Genomic DNA, 15,495 nt, shown 5'->3' with positions numbered 1-15,495 from the left:
GGAGGGGCATCAACCCTCGGCTGTAATTGGTCCAGCCCAGAATCAATAACGATTAGTGGGCCGATCTATCAGATTTGTTTACCAATAGGTATCATACTTTTTATAATTATTATCACTAGTAGCCTAAAAAAACAAACAAAAAAAAAAGGCCTGGCCTAAAATCACCATCGGCCCACCGGGCAAATGACCAGTATGCCCAATTTCCAGTCCAGCAGTCCAGTCCAGCTGTGTTTAATGGTTGGACCAGAGCTCTGACTTTAAAGGCCCATTTATGCTCCCTTATGTACATGAAAAGGTACGTTTGTTTCCAACATCATACATCACTGTCCTCATACTTCCATGTGTGTTTTGCGTTGCCATGGTTGTTAAGTCAGTTCCTCCACTAGTGGGCAGTGCGAAGTTTAGAATTCCCTCCCGCGATCCAGTGTCAGTTGCACACACCGTTTGGCGGCGGTAATCCGTTGCTATAAAGTTGTTTCCAACCACCCAACATGCCCTGAACATTCACATACTCTTTCTTCAAAAGCTCGCACAATTTCTACAGTTGTTATCCTTGTCTTCATTCTTCTTCTGCTTTCTTTTCTTCCTGTTTCTCTTCTTCTTCTCTGGTTCATTTCTTTTGCTGTCATCTATTCTGCTCAGCACTGCTCCCACGATTTCTGGTGGTATTGCTCCGTCTTCTGCGTCAAACGACGTGTAGCTAAGCTCCCAAATTACGTATGTAATGGACACAGAAGACAGATGAAACCATCCGTCTGTCTGCGTCCTAAAGAATGAACTTAACTGGACAAAAAACAGAAGCGACGCTGAGCAGCAGGATGAAAACAAACACCAAAAAATAATAACCAGACATGGGAACAGATCTTCCTGATTAAACATATATGTTTCATACTGTCATGAGGAGGACTAGTTATGATATCTACTAAGTAATATGTTTCAAACCAGATGTCAAACATCTGGTTTGAAACGTGAACCTACAGCTTGATCAGCCAATTTAATTTAATTTAATTTCATTTCATTTAATTTTTTCATACAGCACCAAATGACAACAAAGCCATCTCACTTTTTCAGACACAGTTCAATTCAATTCAATTCACTGTAGTCCCAGATTCACTCTGGACTTCTGTACCCACCAGAGCTCTAGCAGGACATCAAGATGACTATCTGAACCTTTTAGAGGGCCTGAAAGGTACATTTATGTTACCAATGACTAACTGGTAGGCTAATGTAAGTCCTGTTATCTCTAAATGTTAGGGTACAATATTAGGAAAGAAAAGAATAAGTGGTTAAGCAAGCTTCTCTTATAGATTTTAAGTCTTTATACTTCCCTTATGCAATCAGATCAGATTTTAATAAATATCTGTGTAGCTGTTGTGTAGTCATGAGGAAAGTAACGATTTAAAATTTTTTATGTACTCTGATACACATACTTAATATTTTTACCTTGTTTTAAATCTCTGATGAATGAATATCCAACCTTTTCTCATTATCTGCTCATAGAATATCGTACGAAAAGTTATGCGTAGCATTTGTGGATTTGCTACGTATATCTAGAAACAACTTCTTCCATCTTGTCTTGGGGGGAGCCCGAGGTGACCTCACAAAACATCGCCCCTGCAACATGTCCGTTGTCTTCCCCAGAAACCTCCTCCCAGTTGGAGGTACCTTGAATACCTCACCAGGGAGACGTCCAGGAAGCATCCTAAACAGATCACCACTGTCCCCAGAATAAAGTACAATATACTGGCCTAATCAGCGAGATCAGCGTGATCAGCGAGACGTATCATGCTACACTGGGTTTTGCATGAAAGTCTCCCTGCTCGAGGCTCTTCTGGGAGGTTTTTTTTTTATTTTTTTTTATATATAATCTGTATTTCTGTAATTTATAGAACATTTGGCTTGAATATCTTAAACCGACATATTTACTTTTTTGTCACCACAGATTATTTAATTACTGAGTAACTGACAGTTCATAGGTTTGTAAAATGAAGACAAGATTTGTTTTAACAACCCTGTTTACCCGTGAAAAACCATAAGAACTACCAGCCTACACCCAGTTTATTTAATAAAAGAATATATATCTCATCTTGACCATCCTATTTACATTTTATCAACATATATCATTTAGTAGTAGTGTAATCTCTACTTCGAACACAACTGTGGATTCAAATCTTAATAATCTAATTGTTAAATGGGTGTAAATGTATTTTATCCATAACTGACAGCGCCCCATGGGTATAACACATGAGTTATTACATGACAGCTCAGGTCCAGAGTTCTCTATAACGGCTGGTCCCAGGTCTTTAGCTCCTTTTGTTGTTAATTATGAGCCTTTAAATATGCACAGAGGTCAAGGTTCAAAGGTCAGTTTTTCAAAGAAGGAGTCATGTAGAGTGTTCACACTGACACATGTTATTCTCCAGATGAAGACCTTCCACTGATGTATCTGGTTGAGTGAAAGCCAAAGTTTTTATTTTCATTTAATTTACAAAGACCTTCAGCGGTCCCTTCCCTGAATGGAAGTCATTTCTGATCTCTGAGGGTGATGAATCATGATGGAAGTCACAGACCAACAAGTTCACAAGTAGCTAGTTTAGCTATACACACACCGTTAAAAGTTTATAACCTTTCACACACTGTTGCATGAAGAAATGTTTGGGTCAGAAAAATGAAAATGAAAAAAAAAAATGCAAAGCTGGTGCTCATTAACATTGTTTTGTCTTAATAAGGTGGAAATGTACGTTCAGCTCATATTATTAAGCCCAACCCTTCTGTCCCACAATTGTCGCATTGTCCACCATCTTAACCTCAGGCTAAGTAGTTCTAGCTAGAAAATATATGTTTTCCAAATTAGGAGATCAGCAGGGTGGTCCAACTGAACTCTGACTCATTTCTACCAAATGGTAGACTTTGTTTTAAACCAATGATAACCAGTGTCCAATTAAACTGGATGTAAAAAACACAAACCTGGTGTGTTTCTTTGTTTTTCTTTTTTCAGTTTTTAGTGCAATCCAACATGAGCAGTGGTGGGGAATGTTTGGCTTTGTCTTTTGCTCAGGGTCAAATCTCTTTATCTGGTGGGTTTAATGTTTCTGATATTCCAGAGAGGTTCTGGTTCTTCCAACCTTCAAACTGCTGACTCTGCTTCTTCATGTGTGAACCAGAGGATCAATATTTATGAGCTACCATGTTTCTGACAAAGCAAGAAATTATGTCAGCCAATCAGTGGAGTCTAAGGTTCAGAAATGCTGGTTTATTGTCCTCTAATTGATTAATGAATTAATCATTCACCAGCCTCTCCAGCTTCACTGCTTCCAGACAATAAGCATTTCTGCTGTACTGCCACCTGAGCGTCTGTAAAGCCTGTCTGTTTCCTGCTGTCAGGTTCTTTTTTCTCACCATAGCTAAGTTACATGTTAATGCTGGACCTGACAAGTGGAAACAAAAGAAAGTGACAGTGAGAAAAGGAGAAAGTGACTAAAAGAAAAAGGAGACAAAGATACAACAGATGAAAGCAACAGCAACAATTGTTCCACCAAAACAGATAAACCAGACAGCCTTCTGTTATATGAACAAACAGACAATCATCAGGAGCTGTGAGAAGACAAACCGAGGAAAACAAAAATCACAATAAAAACAACCACAACACCAGCAACAAATAACCATAAACATAACTGTAGCTATTGGTGATTGATCATATATCTGAGGACCTCTGGGACCTTCATAACAAAAAAAAAAAACCAAACAAACAAAAAAAAAAAAACAAAAAAAAACAAACAAAAAAAAAAACCCATCTAAAACGACTGTATCATCAACATTAATATTTTATTCTGTATAAATCACTTTAACTATTTTAGACCTGCTCAAAACTACCAAACATTCAATCATTTTTTGTGTTTTAACCCATTAAATGCCACTTTAATTATTTGAATGAATAATTATTCATTAAAAAAACACAGTAAACATTAATTATTGACCACATACTAAATATCAGGATAACAGGTCTTTGGTGTGATTAGGGTCTAAAATGTGTCAACGATTAGCAGCAAAACTGATTTTATTTCATTAATATTTTTATGTAGTATCAGATCCTCCCTCTGGGGAACTTCATGCCCAGAAATGTCTCCTTGACTTCCCTTAAAACTACATATTTTAATGTCATTACAGTCATTCTAGTTTAAAACCATCCATTCTTTAATTTTAGTATTTCATTTGAAAAAAAAAATCATAATATTTGACATTTTTTTCCGGATTCCTCCACATTCCAGGGTTTTCCCGTTGTACATGTTGAGTAATACACGAGGACAGGTTGATAATAAAATGTTTATCAGACATCAGCATAAACACTGTGAACTCCACTGTACTGAAGATCACTATGAAAATGATCGTAAATAGATTCCTGCACAAAATTAATATAAGGAGCTTCCACAGAGGAGAGGCTGTAAGGTGATGGTTGGGTGGGGGATGAAATCACTTTAAGACCTTTGTGGCTTTTCAGGTCTAAAATGGCTAAACATAACCCTTTATTTTCAGAATGGGTCTTTCACACAGTAGCAATGATATCTCTGCTGCACAGTTCTGCTTACTGTTTGTGTGTGTGTGTGTGTGTGCGTGTGAGTCAATGATTGGTTTCTGTTTTATGGACTGGCTAGCAGAGAGCTAGTAATCCGTAGAAATAAATCTGCTTTATTTGACCTTAGTGTTAACTCTAATAAAATACACTTTACTGCAGTGAGGACATGCACACACACCGTCACACACACAGCTTTAAGGTCATAGCTGGCCACTAGACAGCATTTATAAGGACATGCAGAGGGAAACCTCTCCAGCGGAGTCCACTGTCAGTCCTTCAGCTAATGAAACTGATCTGCTGTCACACATTATGGACGAGAACATCAGGGAGGTTAAACACATTCACTTTATATGTCCATTAACGGTCTACAATCTTTGACAACGACATCTTTCTGCATGTTTACTATTTACTGTTTCTGATACTTTAATTTATTCCAAAATTCTTCAGCTGCAATATTACACTGAGGTCGTAACTTCTAAGAGCATTTTAATAACATGTCTCAGAACTGATGTCAAATGATGGCGTTTTGGTCTGTGGTGGAAACAAACAATCAAACAAACAAACAAACAAACAAACAAACAAACAAACAAACAAACAAACAAACAAAAAGGACTGAGCTATCAGTGGATTTGATGTCATGGCTGCAGAAAATGGGAAGCATTTCATTCTTTTACTTTAGATCAGTTATGATTTCTGAAGATTTAGTTTCTTTTAAAATGAATGTTACCTGTAAATAACACAAGTCAAAAATACTGAAAACAGATGATAACATAGTTTTCCTATATCATGTTGAGCCATCAGTCCCCTTATTATCTTATACCATACCATACTGTATTGTATCGTACCATACCGTACCGTACCGTATCGTACCGTATCGTATCGTATCGTATCGTATCGTATCGTATCGTATCGTACCATACCGTATCGTATCGTATCGTATCGTATCGTATCGTATCGTATCGTACCGTATCGTACCATACCATATCATAATGTACTGTACCATACTGTATCGTATTATTATTGTACCGTATTGTACCATAACGTACCGTACTGTATCATACCGTACCATACCACACCCACCTCATACTAACTTTACTTATAAAGCACTTTAAAACAACCACAGCCGAACAATGTGCTGCACACACGTCTTATAGATATTAGTTTATATAAAAACTAAAATACCTATTAAGAATAAGTTTGAACTGAACTGAACTGAACTGGAACTGGAACTCATTGGAAGAGAAAAACCTCCATCAGAACCAGAATCTGGAAGGAAAACCAGAACCGGGGGGGCTCTGGCAGCAGATTGAGAAGATGTCTTGCTCTGGCAGCAGATTGAGAAGATGTCTTGCTCTTGTGACCTTGCTTTACTTTTTTGTGAAAAACCCTATTCCATGTTATCAAAGTCCTTTTATCTTAGCTCATTGCAAGAAACCAACGGGCTCGACACATGTTTAAATCTGGAAAACAAACAAAGAAGGATCCACCTTCAGAAAACTGCACCACTAGTGCTATCAGCGCATCTAGAATTCCAGACTTCCTGAAGCAGTGCTGGCCATGGACTTCAAGTCCTCTTTTGCCTTCATGGACAAGAAACTTGACCAGATCCAGGCCGTGGTTTCAGGACAGGGACAACGCATCACTGATCTTGATTTTAATGGCTTCCCTCTGTGTCTCAGGCTGCTCGTTTCATAATAACTTGGATAAGAGCATATCTGCTCTCAATCTCTTGGGTGATCTTAATCTGTTACTGAAGGACTTATAACCAGGGATGCCTCTGGTTCACTTAAAATAGACAATTCAGGTTCTGTAGGCTTGTTTGGTGATATCCATCTTCCTCTCTTCATACTTTTATACTTCAAACTGTTTGGACCACCTCTGTTATCTGTTTTGTTTTTAGCTTTGTCTTTTGCCAAACATTTTTAATAACATAATTGTTTAGCCAAACATTAGTTTGACTTGAGTTCCTCTGAGGTGTAAACCTAAGCGAAATGTTAAAGTTGAGGTGCAAAGTTAACCTGTGCCTAATCTGAGCTACACGGTGAATGTGTCTGGACATTTGTCTCAACGTATTTTGTTTTTCTAGGGTTAATCTGTTAAATGACAGGTGGAGAATAGAGTTGTAAGGAAGTAAGTTCTTGCTATGAATATAGTAAGAATAGGTTACGGTTTGGGTGCTTGTCACCCAGAGCTTTGTTACAGGATGTTTTGTGGTTGTGGGTTTGTACCTTTTTTTTCCCAGAGGCTTCTCATTCCAGTCACTTCTTATATGTGGAAATTCGATCAGGGGTGATCTCAATTTCATCAGCTGGAATGTCAAGAGGTTAAACCATCCAGTAAAAAGAAACAAAATATTTTCTCATCTTAAGCAACTCAAGGCTGGGATCGCACTTCTTGCGTGTCTCTGACCAGTGGAGACTGAGCATGGTTTGGACTGGCCAGGTTTCCACTCACATTTTGGGGGAAGACATAGAGGCTTAGATGCGACTTTGGACCGTTCTTTTCCTAAGCCGACAACCCTGAGTAAATCTGCTACCACAATGAAATAATTTCTTTTGGATTTTAGTCTGACTGCTGGGGCTTCCTATACCCTCTTGGAGGAGAATATTCTTTTTTTCTCTCATGTCCACCATACCCATTCCCAGATTGATTTTTTTTTTTTATCATGTACAACTCTCTAATCTATAATCTTAAATCTTGCAGTTATGGAATTATTATTGTTTCAGATCATGCACCTCCTATTCTTTGCCTATTTTTTCTAGATGTGCAGGCAAGGAAGCGCTGGAGACTGGACCCATTGCTTCTTACAGATGAGAGTTGTAAATCTCCAATCATATTAGTAATTTCTCAGCAATAATAAGACTCCAAATATGTAAAAAAACAAAACAAAACGAAACAAAAAAAAACAACCCCCCCCCCAAAAAAAACCTATCTGCGAGGCCATGAAAGCATATCTTAGAGGTTAAATTATATCTTTTACAGTCCATGTAAGAACATGTTCAAAATAGAAACTAATGAGCAGGTTGAGAAGTCAGGTAAACTCCTAGCCAATCAGTTGAGAGGTCTTAGAACACAGCAACTTATTCTTGTTATACGTTAAGATAGTGGCCTTGTCATATCAGATCAGGCTTGCACATTGGATAGCAACATATTGGAAAACTTTTAATTGCAATCTAAGCATGCCATCCCTGTCTAAAGACCTAAGAAATAAATTTTAAACACCTATGACACATGAGGAAATTATAGTAGCAATCATGCAAGTCTCCTGGCCCAGATGACCATCAGTCTTTTATAGGAAGTTTTATGTAGGAAATTCAGACTTTTATACAAAAATTTTTCCCAAGCTTTCTTCCTTTTTAGGCCTGGTTTTCTCTGATTCATTTGCTTCAGGAGCTCTCCCTCCCACATTAAACCAGACATGTATTTCCCTTCTGTTGAAAAAAAGATAAGGATCCGTTTGAATGCTCCTTCTACAGACCTATTTCATTGTAAAATGCATGATGTTAAAATCCTTGCCAAGGTTCTGGCCCTTCCATCTATTATTTTGCCTGACCGAAACCGGGTTCATAAAAAATCGGCACATATTTTACAGTGTACAGAGATTATTTAATATTTTGTACTCTGGCAAATGTGGAGAGTCTGAATGCCTCGTCTCTGATGATGCCGTAAAGGATTTGACAGAACTGAATGGAAGTATCTCTTTCGGACACTTACAGAATTCTGTTTTGGCCCCTATTTTTCATCCTGGATCAAACTACTTTGTCAAGCCTCTGTCTTGACAAACGGTTATTACTCACAATATTTTAGGTTACATAGAGGGACTCGGCAGGGCTATCCTTAGTTCCTCCTGTTTGCCATTGCCATAGAGGCACTCGCGAAATCAGTTTGTAGCAATGAAAAGTTCAGTTGGATAATAGATAGAGGAGGTATAGAGAACAGGATTTCTTTGTATGTGGATGAGCTACTTCTTTATGTTTCAGAACCTGCTAGCTCCCTTCCAGAAATCCTTTCTGTATTGGAGACCTTCAGTTAATTTTCAGGATATAAAATCAATTTAAATAAAAGTGTACTTCTCCCAATCAATAAGAATGCTTTTAAATTAAATAACACAGTTTTCCTATTCAAAGTGGTGGCTGATCATTTTAATTATCTTGTAATTTTTGTTACAAGAGAAATCAGATTACTATTCAAACACAGTTTTATTAGTCTGTTTAAATTAAGCCAAGGCTATACTGTCTAAGTGTTCCCCTCTGTCAATGTCTCTTATTTGTAGAATAAATTCAATTAAACTGACACATCTCCCAAAGTTCCCAGAGTTGTACCTCTTCCAATGCCTCCCTGTTTTTATCCCCAAATAAAAGACTGATTCTTGAATCACATCCTGCGTTTGTAATCGTGAGCCTCCTAGGCTGTGCAAAGCAGTTCTTCAAAGACCCATGGTGGTATGGCTCTTCCCAACTTCCAATATTACCTCTGGGCTGCAAACATTTGTTGTTTGCTACACTGGGTGCACTTTCATCTTTATCTGTCTTGTCCTGTCTGTGTGTTGGTGGAGGGTCGGGTGTGCAGTCTAATTTCCTTATCCGCTTTTGTGGGTACTGCACTTTCACTATCCTCTATTAGCTCCTGCAGGAATCCCATGGTAAAACATTCCTTGTGTTTTGGCTCAATTCAGAAAACATTTTGGATTGCAAAATTTCTCCCTTAAAATCCCCATCGCTTCTGATTAATTCTTTGTTCCTTCATTAACTGCATTCAGAACCTGGCACAACAAAAATCTTAAATGCCTGTTTGTAGACCATAATTTTGTCTCCTTTTCTCAACTGAACCAAACATTTGGTATCCCGGCCACAAATTTTTTCAAGTTTGTACAGATGAGGCACTATGTCCAGAATTTAATATTAGACTTCCACTGTAATCCTCTAAGAAACTTAATGGATGCACTTCTCTCCAACAATCCAACTTCCAAAGGTATTATGTCCAAGCTTTACCGCCTTATTTCCAAGTTCCATAGCTTTCTTTTGGATACCATCAGAAATCTAAATTACACTTTAACTGATAACACATGGGACTTGGCCCTCAAACGCATACATTCATTGTACATATGTGCCAGGCATGCTGTTTTACAATTTAAAATGGTTCATCGAATTCATATCTTAACCAAACCAATTTAGCTCGACCAGACTTGTGATCAATGTAAAGTCGCCCGTGGCTCACTTCTACGCAAGTACTGGTCCTGTCCCACTTTAATTAAATTTTGGACATATTATTTTCAATCCATTTCACAAGTCCTTAACCATCAAATTGTACATAAACCTTTGACAGCTTGCGGCCAGATGGTGGTTTTACATAAGGCAAAGGCTGAAGTTCTAACTTTTTCCTCCATGGTAGCTCGCCGGGCCATTTTATTAAAATAGAGGGATCCCATTCTTCCATCTCCATCGCACTGGGTCATATACACTATGAACCTTATAAATTTAGAGAGTCCACTCTTTTGTGTCTCACCACATGAGGAACAGTAGATATATTCCCCCTTCATGACTATTTTTGAGAAACCCACAACGGTTATTTTTGAGTCGCATCTGGGTTCTTTATTTTTTTCTCCTATCAATGTATGTATGTGTTTGTATATTGTGGTTATGTTACTTTACTCCTTACTAACTCTTGATGTTCTGGGTGGGTGGGAAGGAGGAAGGGTGTTTACCTTACCATTTATAATCATACTTTGTTTAGCTCCCTTATGGCAGTGGTTCCCTAACTATTCTCCTCAGGGACCCCCTTCATGCATATACTAAAAAGCCATGGACCCCTGCCTCACCCCGTGCTGAAACCATACTTGGTTTTCTGCTTTCAAAAGTGAGATTCTCACCATGAATAATGTAGTTCCGTCCTTTGACAAAGCCAAACCTAAATTAAGTTAATTATATTAACATAGGGCTTTACTTTTTTTTCTCTTAAAATAGGGACAATGTGTGGACAATAATTACAGTGGCTCTTAATGTTCAAGGCTTCAAGGACCCTCTGTGCTCTTTGGTGGACCCCAGGTTGGGAGCTACTGCCTCATGTGTTGTATATTGGGAGAAAAAGAAACAAATTGGCACTGTACAACTACAATCTCTTTTTGTCTTGCACTTCTAATGATCTTCAATAAAAAGATCATTAAAAGAACAGAACCAGGAAAGAATACCTCCATCAGAACCAGGAAAAAAAAACTTTTATCAGAACCAAAACCAGGAAAGAAAACCTCTGTCAGAACCAGAACCAGGAAAGAAAACCTTCATCAGAACCAGGAAAGAAAACCTTTATCAGAACTTGTCAACTGAATTGTCAGTATGAGCTAACTAACTATTCTCACATGAGGACATGCTGCTGACAGTACCTGACTTTTCACTCTGAAGTGAATTATCTGAACATGGTGGAACAATGGACCTATTAAAAAATGACCATTGAACATACAACATCATCCAGCAATATAACTCTGTACCAGAAATCAGATCTTTGTCCTCTTTGACATTAGTCTTTTCCATGGCAGAGCAAAGCTAAAGCACCAACAGAACCTGCAGCGGCTCACAGTTCAGACACAATGGCATACTGACTGGGGGAGCAGGATTTGAACCACCACTGGAGCAGCAGTGGCACATGAACCCATCCTTTAGAGTCAATCTATGTAAGGGATAATGCCCGACGAGGTGGCCATTATCATAAATCATGGTGAACCGTCCTCCGCTTCGCGTCAGATGGTTGCCTCCGCGAAATCCATTAATTTATGATAATGGTCACCTCGGAGGGCATTATCCCGCTTATACCATGGTCCATTAAGAAAGAAAAAAAAACAATTAAATACATTATTAATGCGTTAGTGTTGTTTTTTACCGGTAAGTTTTTCACAAGACGCGACTGAGTGGACTATTTCATTGTGACGTGTTGCCAGGGTAACAGGCTCTGACACAGAACCTGCAGCTCGGTGGGCAGTTATGTTACACAAACATTTCAGAGGGCGGGTGCAGCTCTTACAGCTTGTGTGTGTCCAGAGGATGATGCGACATGTTATTTCAAACAGTCAAAGTCCACAGATAGCTTCCTACATCGTTAAATAAGTCTGCCGACTGCTTTAACAGCGACGCCCTGTCACAGACGTGAGCTGGCGTGTCTCCAGCAGCGACTCTTAACCGGCTCTAACACAGAATCTGCAGATCGGTCGGCCGCAGCTGTTATATTAGACCAGATCAGTGGAGACAAGGGAGATGATTGCTTAACGTTATGTTACGTGACACAAAGTGTCATTTCAGAGGGCTGGTGCAGCTCTTACAGCTTGTGTGTGTCCAAAGGGTGATGCGACATTTTGTTTCAAACAGTCAAAGTCCACAGATCGTTTCCTACATGTTAACTAAGCCTGCAGGCTGCTCTGATCTGGTGTCTGCTGCCCGGCATCTGAGTTTCTGTTGCCACGGTTACCAACTACCGTTTAGTCAGCCCAATAATTTACAACAATAAGTCTATTAGACCGGAATTTCTTTCACAGGTGTCCATTATCACTTTTTAATGGACACCCTCCAGCCAATCAGAATCGTGTATTCACCCAGACCATGGTATAGTTAGAGAGAAGAGGCCTTCTTCTGGAACCCTTTCAAACACACCATACTGGTTCAGTCTTTTTCTGACTGAACTGTCATGAACTTTAACATTTAATCTGCTCACTGAGGCCTGAAGAGTCTTGATGAAGATCTTGGGTTTTTTACAGATTTTCTGAGCATTGTGCAGTCTGACCTTGAACTAAACTTCCTGGGACGTCCACTCCTGGAAGATCAACAGCTGAATGTTTTCCATGTGTGAATAACCTTTCTTTCTGTAGAATAATGGACTCCAGATAGTTTGGAAATGACCTTATACCCCTTCCCAGACTGACGCACACACTGACTGACTGTTATTTATGTTTAATCATTACTTTCTAAAAGATTCCTCCTGGCAGCATCCCGTGATTAGTGTTTTTCGTTATTCTATTCTATTGTCAACTAGCAGACGTTATTCTCCAAAGCAACTTACATCGGAAGGTGCAGTAGCATTAAGGGTCTTGCCTAAGGACCCAACTGGAAGGTGTTATAATTAGTCCCCTGTGGGATTCGAACTCACCACATGGTAGATGGGTGCCCTGCCAACTGAGCCATCCTATGAATAACTTTCCTTGGAAGTTTATTAACAACTAATGACTAGTCTAGCTCCTACCATCCTCCAATAGTAGCTGTCTTGAATCTTTTCCACACCAAACCATCTGGAAATTACATGATGACCTTCCCAGACTGACAGGCAGCAACAGTTGCTTCTCTATGATCATTCCAATGTTTTTCCTACTTGGTATTGGGCCAACACACACCTGAATAATGCTTTTATATAGGAGCTCACACTAGTGACGATCAGTTAATCAAAGCATTGATCAGTAGCTCCTGGCTCTTCTGAAACTGGGTTTTTATTATTTTTAAAGGGATGTGTAGACATACTGTATAGACAGCCAAAAAGCACACAAAGAAAGAAATAAAAAAAAGAAGAAAAGAACTGATGAAAGGTAGACATGTTACTTTATAGTAAGCTATCAGTTAATGGACAAAGACATGGGTAAGGACATGTCCCTGTCCAATACCCAGTAACCCCTGAAGCTGTCCCCATCATTTCCAGTCCCACAAACAGCTGAGATCACTGCTTTAAGTCCCGCCTTATAACCCATTTAATATGATGTGATTGGCTCTGCTCTGTCATTTCTTGCTAATTTGATTGGCTGTCCACACTGCTGCCCTCTCTGCTGAAAGAGACAACTGTCCTCAGAACTCGGAATTCCGAGTCAATGGGAACGCACCATAAAGCCGACTAGTGCCAGAGAATGGCCGTAACACCAACTGTGTCTCAGGTGGACATTGTCTCAACAGAAGTGGCAAATGTCAAAGTTTAGGTCACAGAAATGATTTTCCAATTATTCTTGATTTGCTCATGAATAACGATGATAATAACAGAGTTATGCCGTCACTAACGCTGTTCAAAGCTAGCGTTAGCTAGTACCGTCGAGCGGTGCTAACAGTGGTCATGTCTTCAGACATCAGGGGTTATTTTAGAGTGAGTCAATGTAAAAGTTTAGGTGAGACAGAAATTTTTCAACTGTTAGTCATTAATAATGGTAACTCACTCTAATAACAGTGACTAAACTAAAATCTTCCCTATTGTTAATCCATGTGCAATTTATCAGATTACAGAATCAAAGCTGCAGTTTAGAGATGGGGAGATGATGAGGAAGGTGGGGAGGATGGTGACTTTTACTTCTCAGAGTTGTGTTTTAAAAAAGACAAAAAAAAAAAAAAGGACAATAATAATTTTAACCTGTTTTTCAATTAAAATGAAAATGTTGATATAAAAATGTAACATTTCTTCAAATCTAACAAATTCTATCCAACTGTGATAAGTAAAAAAAAAAATGATCACATGATTTAAAAAATGATTACAACTATAACAATGATGATGATTAACTATACTTTTAGATTAGTACAATTTTTCTAGGTGGATAAAAAATCACGGGGATAGAAATTATAAAAACAAAACCTCCACAGACTAGAATGATATTGACATTACTTTAGTGAAGAATGTGACTGACAGAATTGTCCTTAAATCTTAAAGATTATGCTGTTTGGGAGGACACACAGAATCATGTAGAATTTATAATTGATTATACATAAATAGGGTAAATAAGATAAAAATTTCTTGTTTTAATCCAGTCAGTAACCACAATGGCTCAAAACCTGCAATACAACCGCTCCCTCTGTGTTATGACTGTCTGAGACTGCTGTCTACATTCTCTCCATTAGCACTATTTACTGATTTACATTCAGTTTATTTGCACTATTCCATCCATCCATCCATCCATCCATCCATCCATCCATCCATCCATCCATCCATCCATCCATCCATCCATTTTCTACCGCTTGTCCAGGGTCGGGTTGTGGGGGCAGCTGTGGAACACCTCACCAGGGAGGTGTCTAGGAGGCATCCTGACCAGACTCCCGAGCCACCTCATCTGGCTCCTCATGATGTGGAGGAGGAGCGGCTCTACTCTGAACCCCTCCTGGATCACCGAGCTTCTTACCCTATCTCTAAGGGAGAGCCCAGCCACCCTGCAGGGAAAACTCATTTCAGACGGTTGTATTCGCATTCTCGTTCTTTCGATCACTACCCACAGCCCGTGACCATAGGTGAGGGAGGAACATAGATCGACCGGTAAATCGAGAGCTTTGCCTTTTGGCTCAGCTCCTTCTTCACCACCACAGGCCGATGCAGAGTCCGCATCACTGCAGACGCCGCACCGATCCGCCTGTCGATCTCCCACTCCATCCTTCCCTCACTTGTGAACAAGACCCGTGAACTTCTCCACTTGGGGCAGGACCTCATTGCCAACTCGGAGAAAGCAGTCCACCCTTTTCCGGCTGAGGACTATGATCTCGGACTTCTCATCCCAGCCGGTTTACACTCGGCTGCAAATCACTCCAGTAAGAGCTGAAGATCACGGCCTGATGAAGCCAACAGAACCACATCATCTGCAAAGAGCAGAGACCCAATCCTGAGGCCACTTAACCTGATCTCCTCTACACCTCGGCTGTGCCTAGAAACTATTGCTCTATTTGCACTATTCCATTGTATTTATATACTCTTTTTGCACTCATATTTCTATTTTGTACAATATCTATTTATCTTATACATATTTTAACCATTTTAAGGAACAGCTGCTCAATTTTTTTACAATGACAATTAAGAAAGGCGATTCTGATTATGCTATTTATGTAGTCTGTGTGTGTATGTATGTGTGTGTGTGTAGATAGATAGACAGACAGACAGACAGACAGACAGACAGATAGATAGATAGATAGATAGATAGATAGATAGATAGA

Source organism: Melanotaenia boesemani, chromosome 7 (assembly GCF_017639745.1).
Source record: "Melanotaenia boesemani isolate fMelBoe1 chromosome 7, fMelBoe1.pri, whole genome shotgun sequence".
Lineage (NCBI taxonomy): Eukaryota > Metazoa > Chordata > Actinopteri > Atheriniformes > Melanotaeniidae > Melanotaenia > Melanotaenia boesemani.
The sequence above is the reverse complement of the archived record's forward strand: the minus strand, read 5'-3'. Positions refer to the sequence as shown.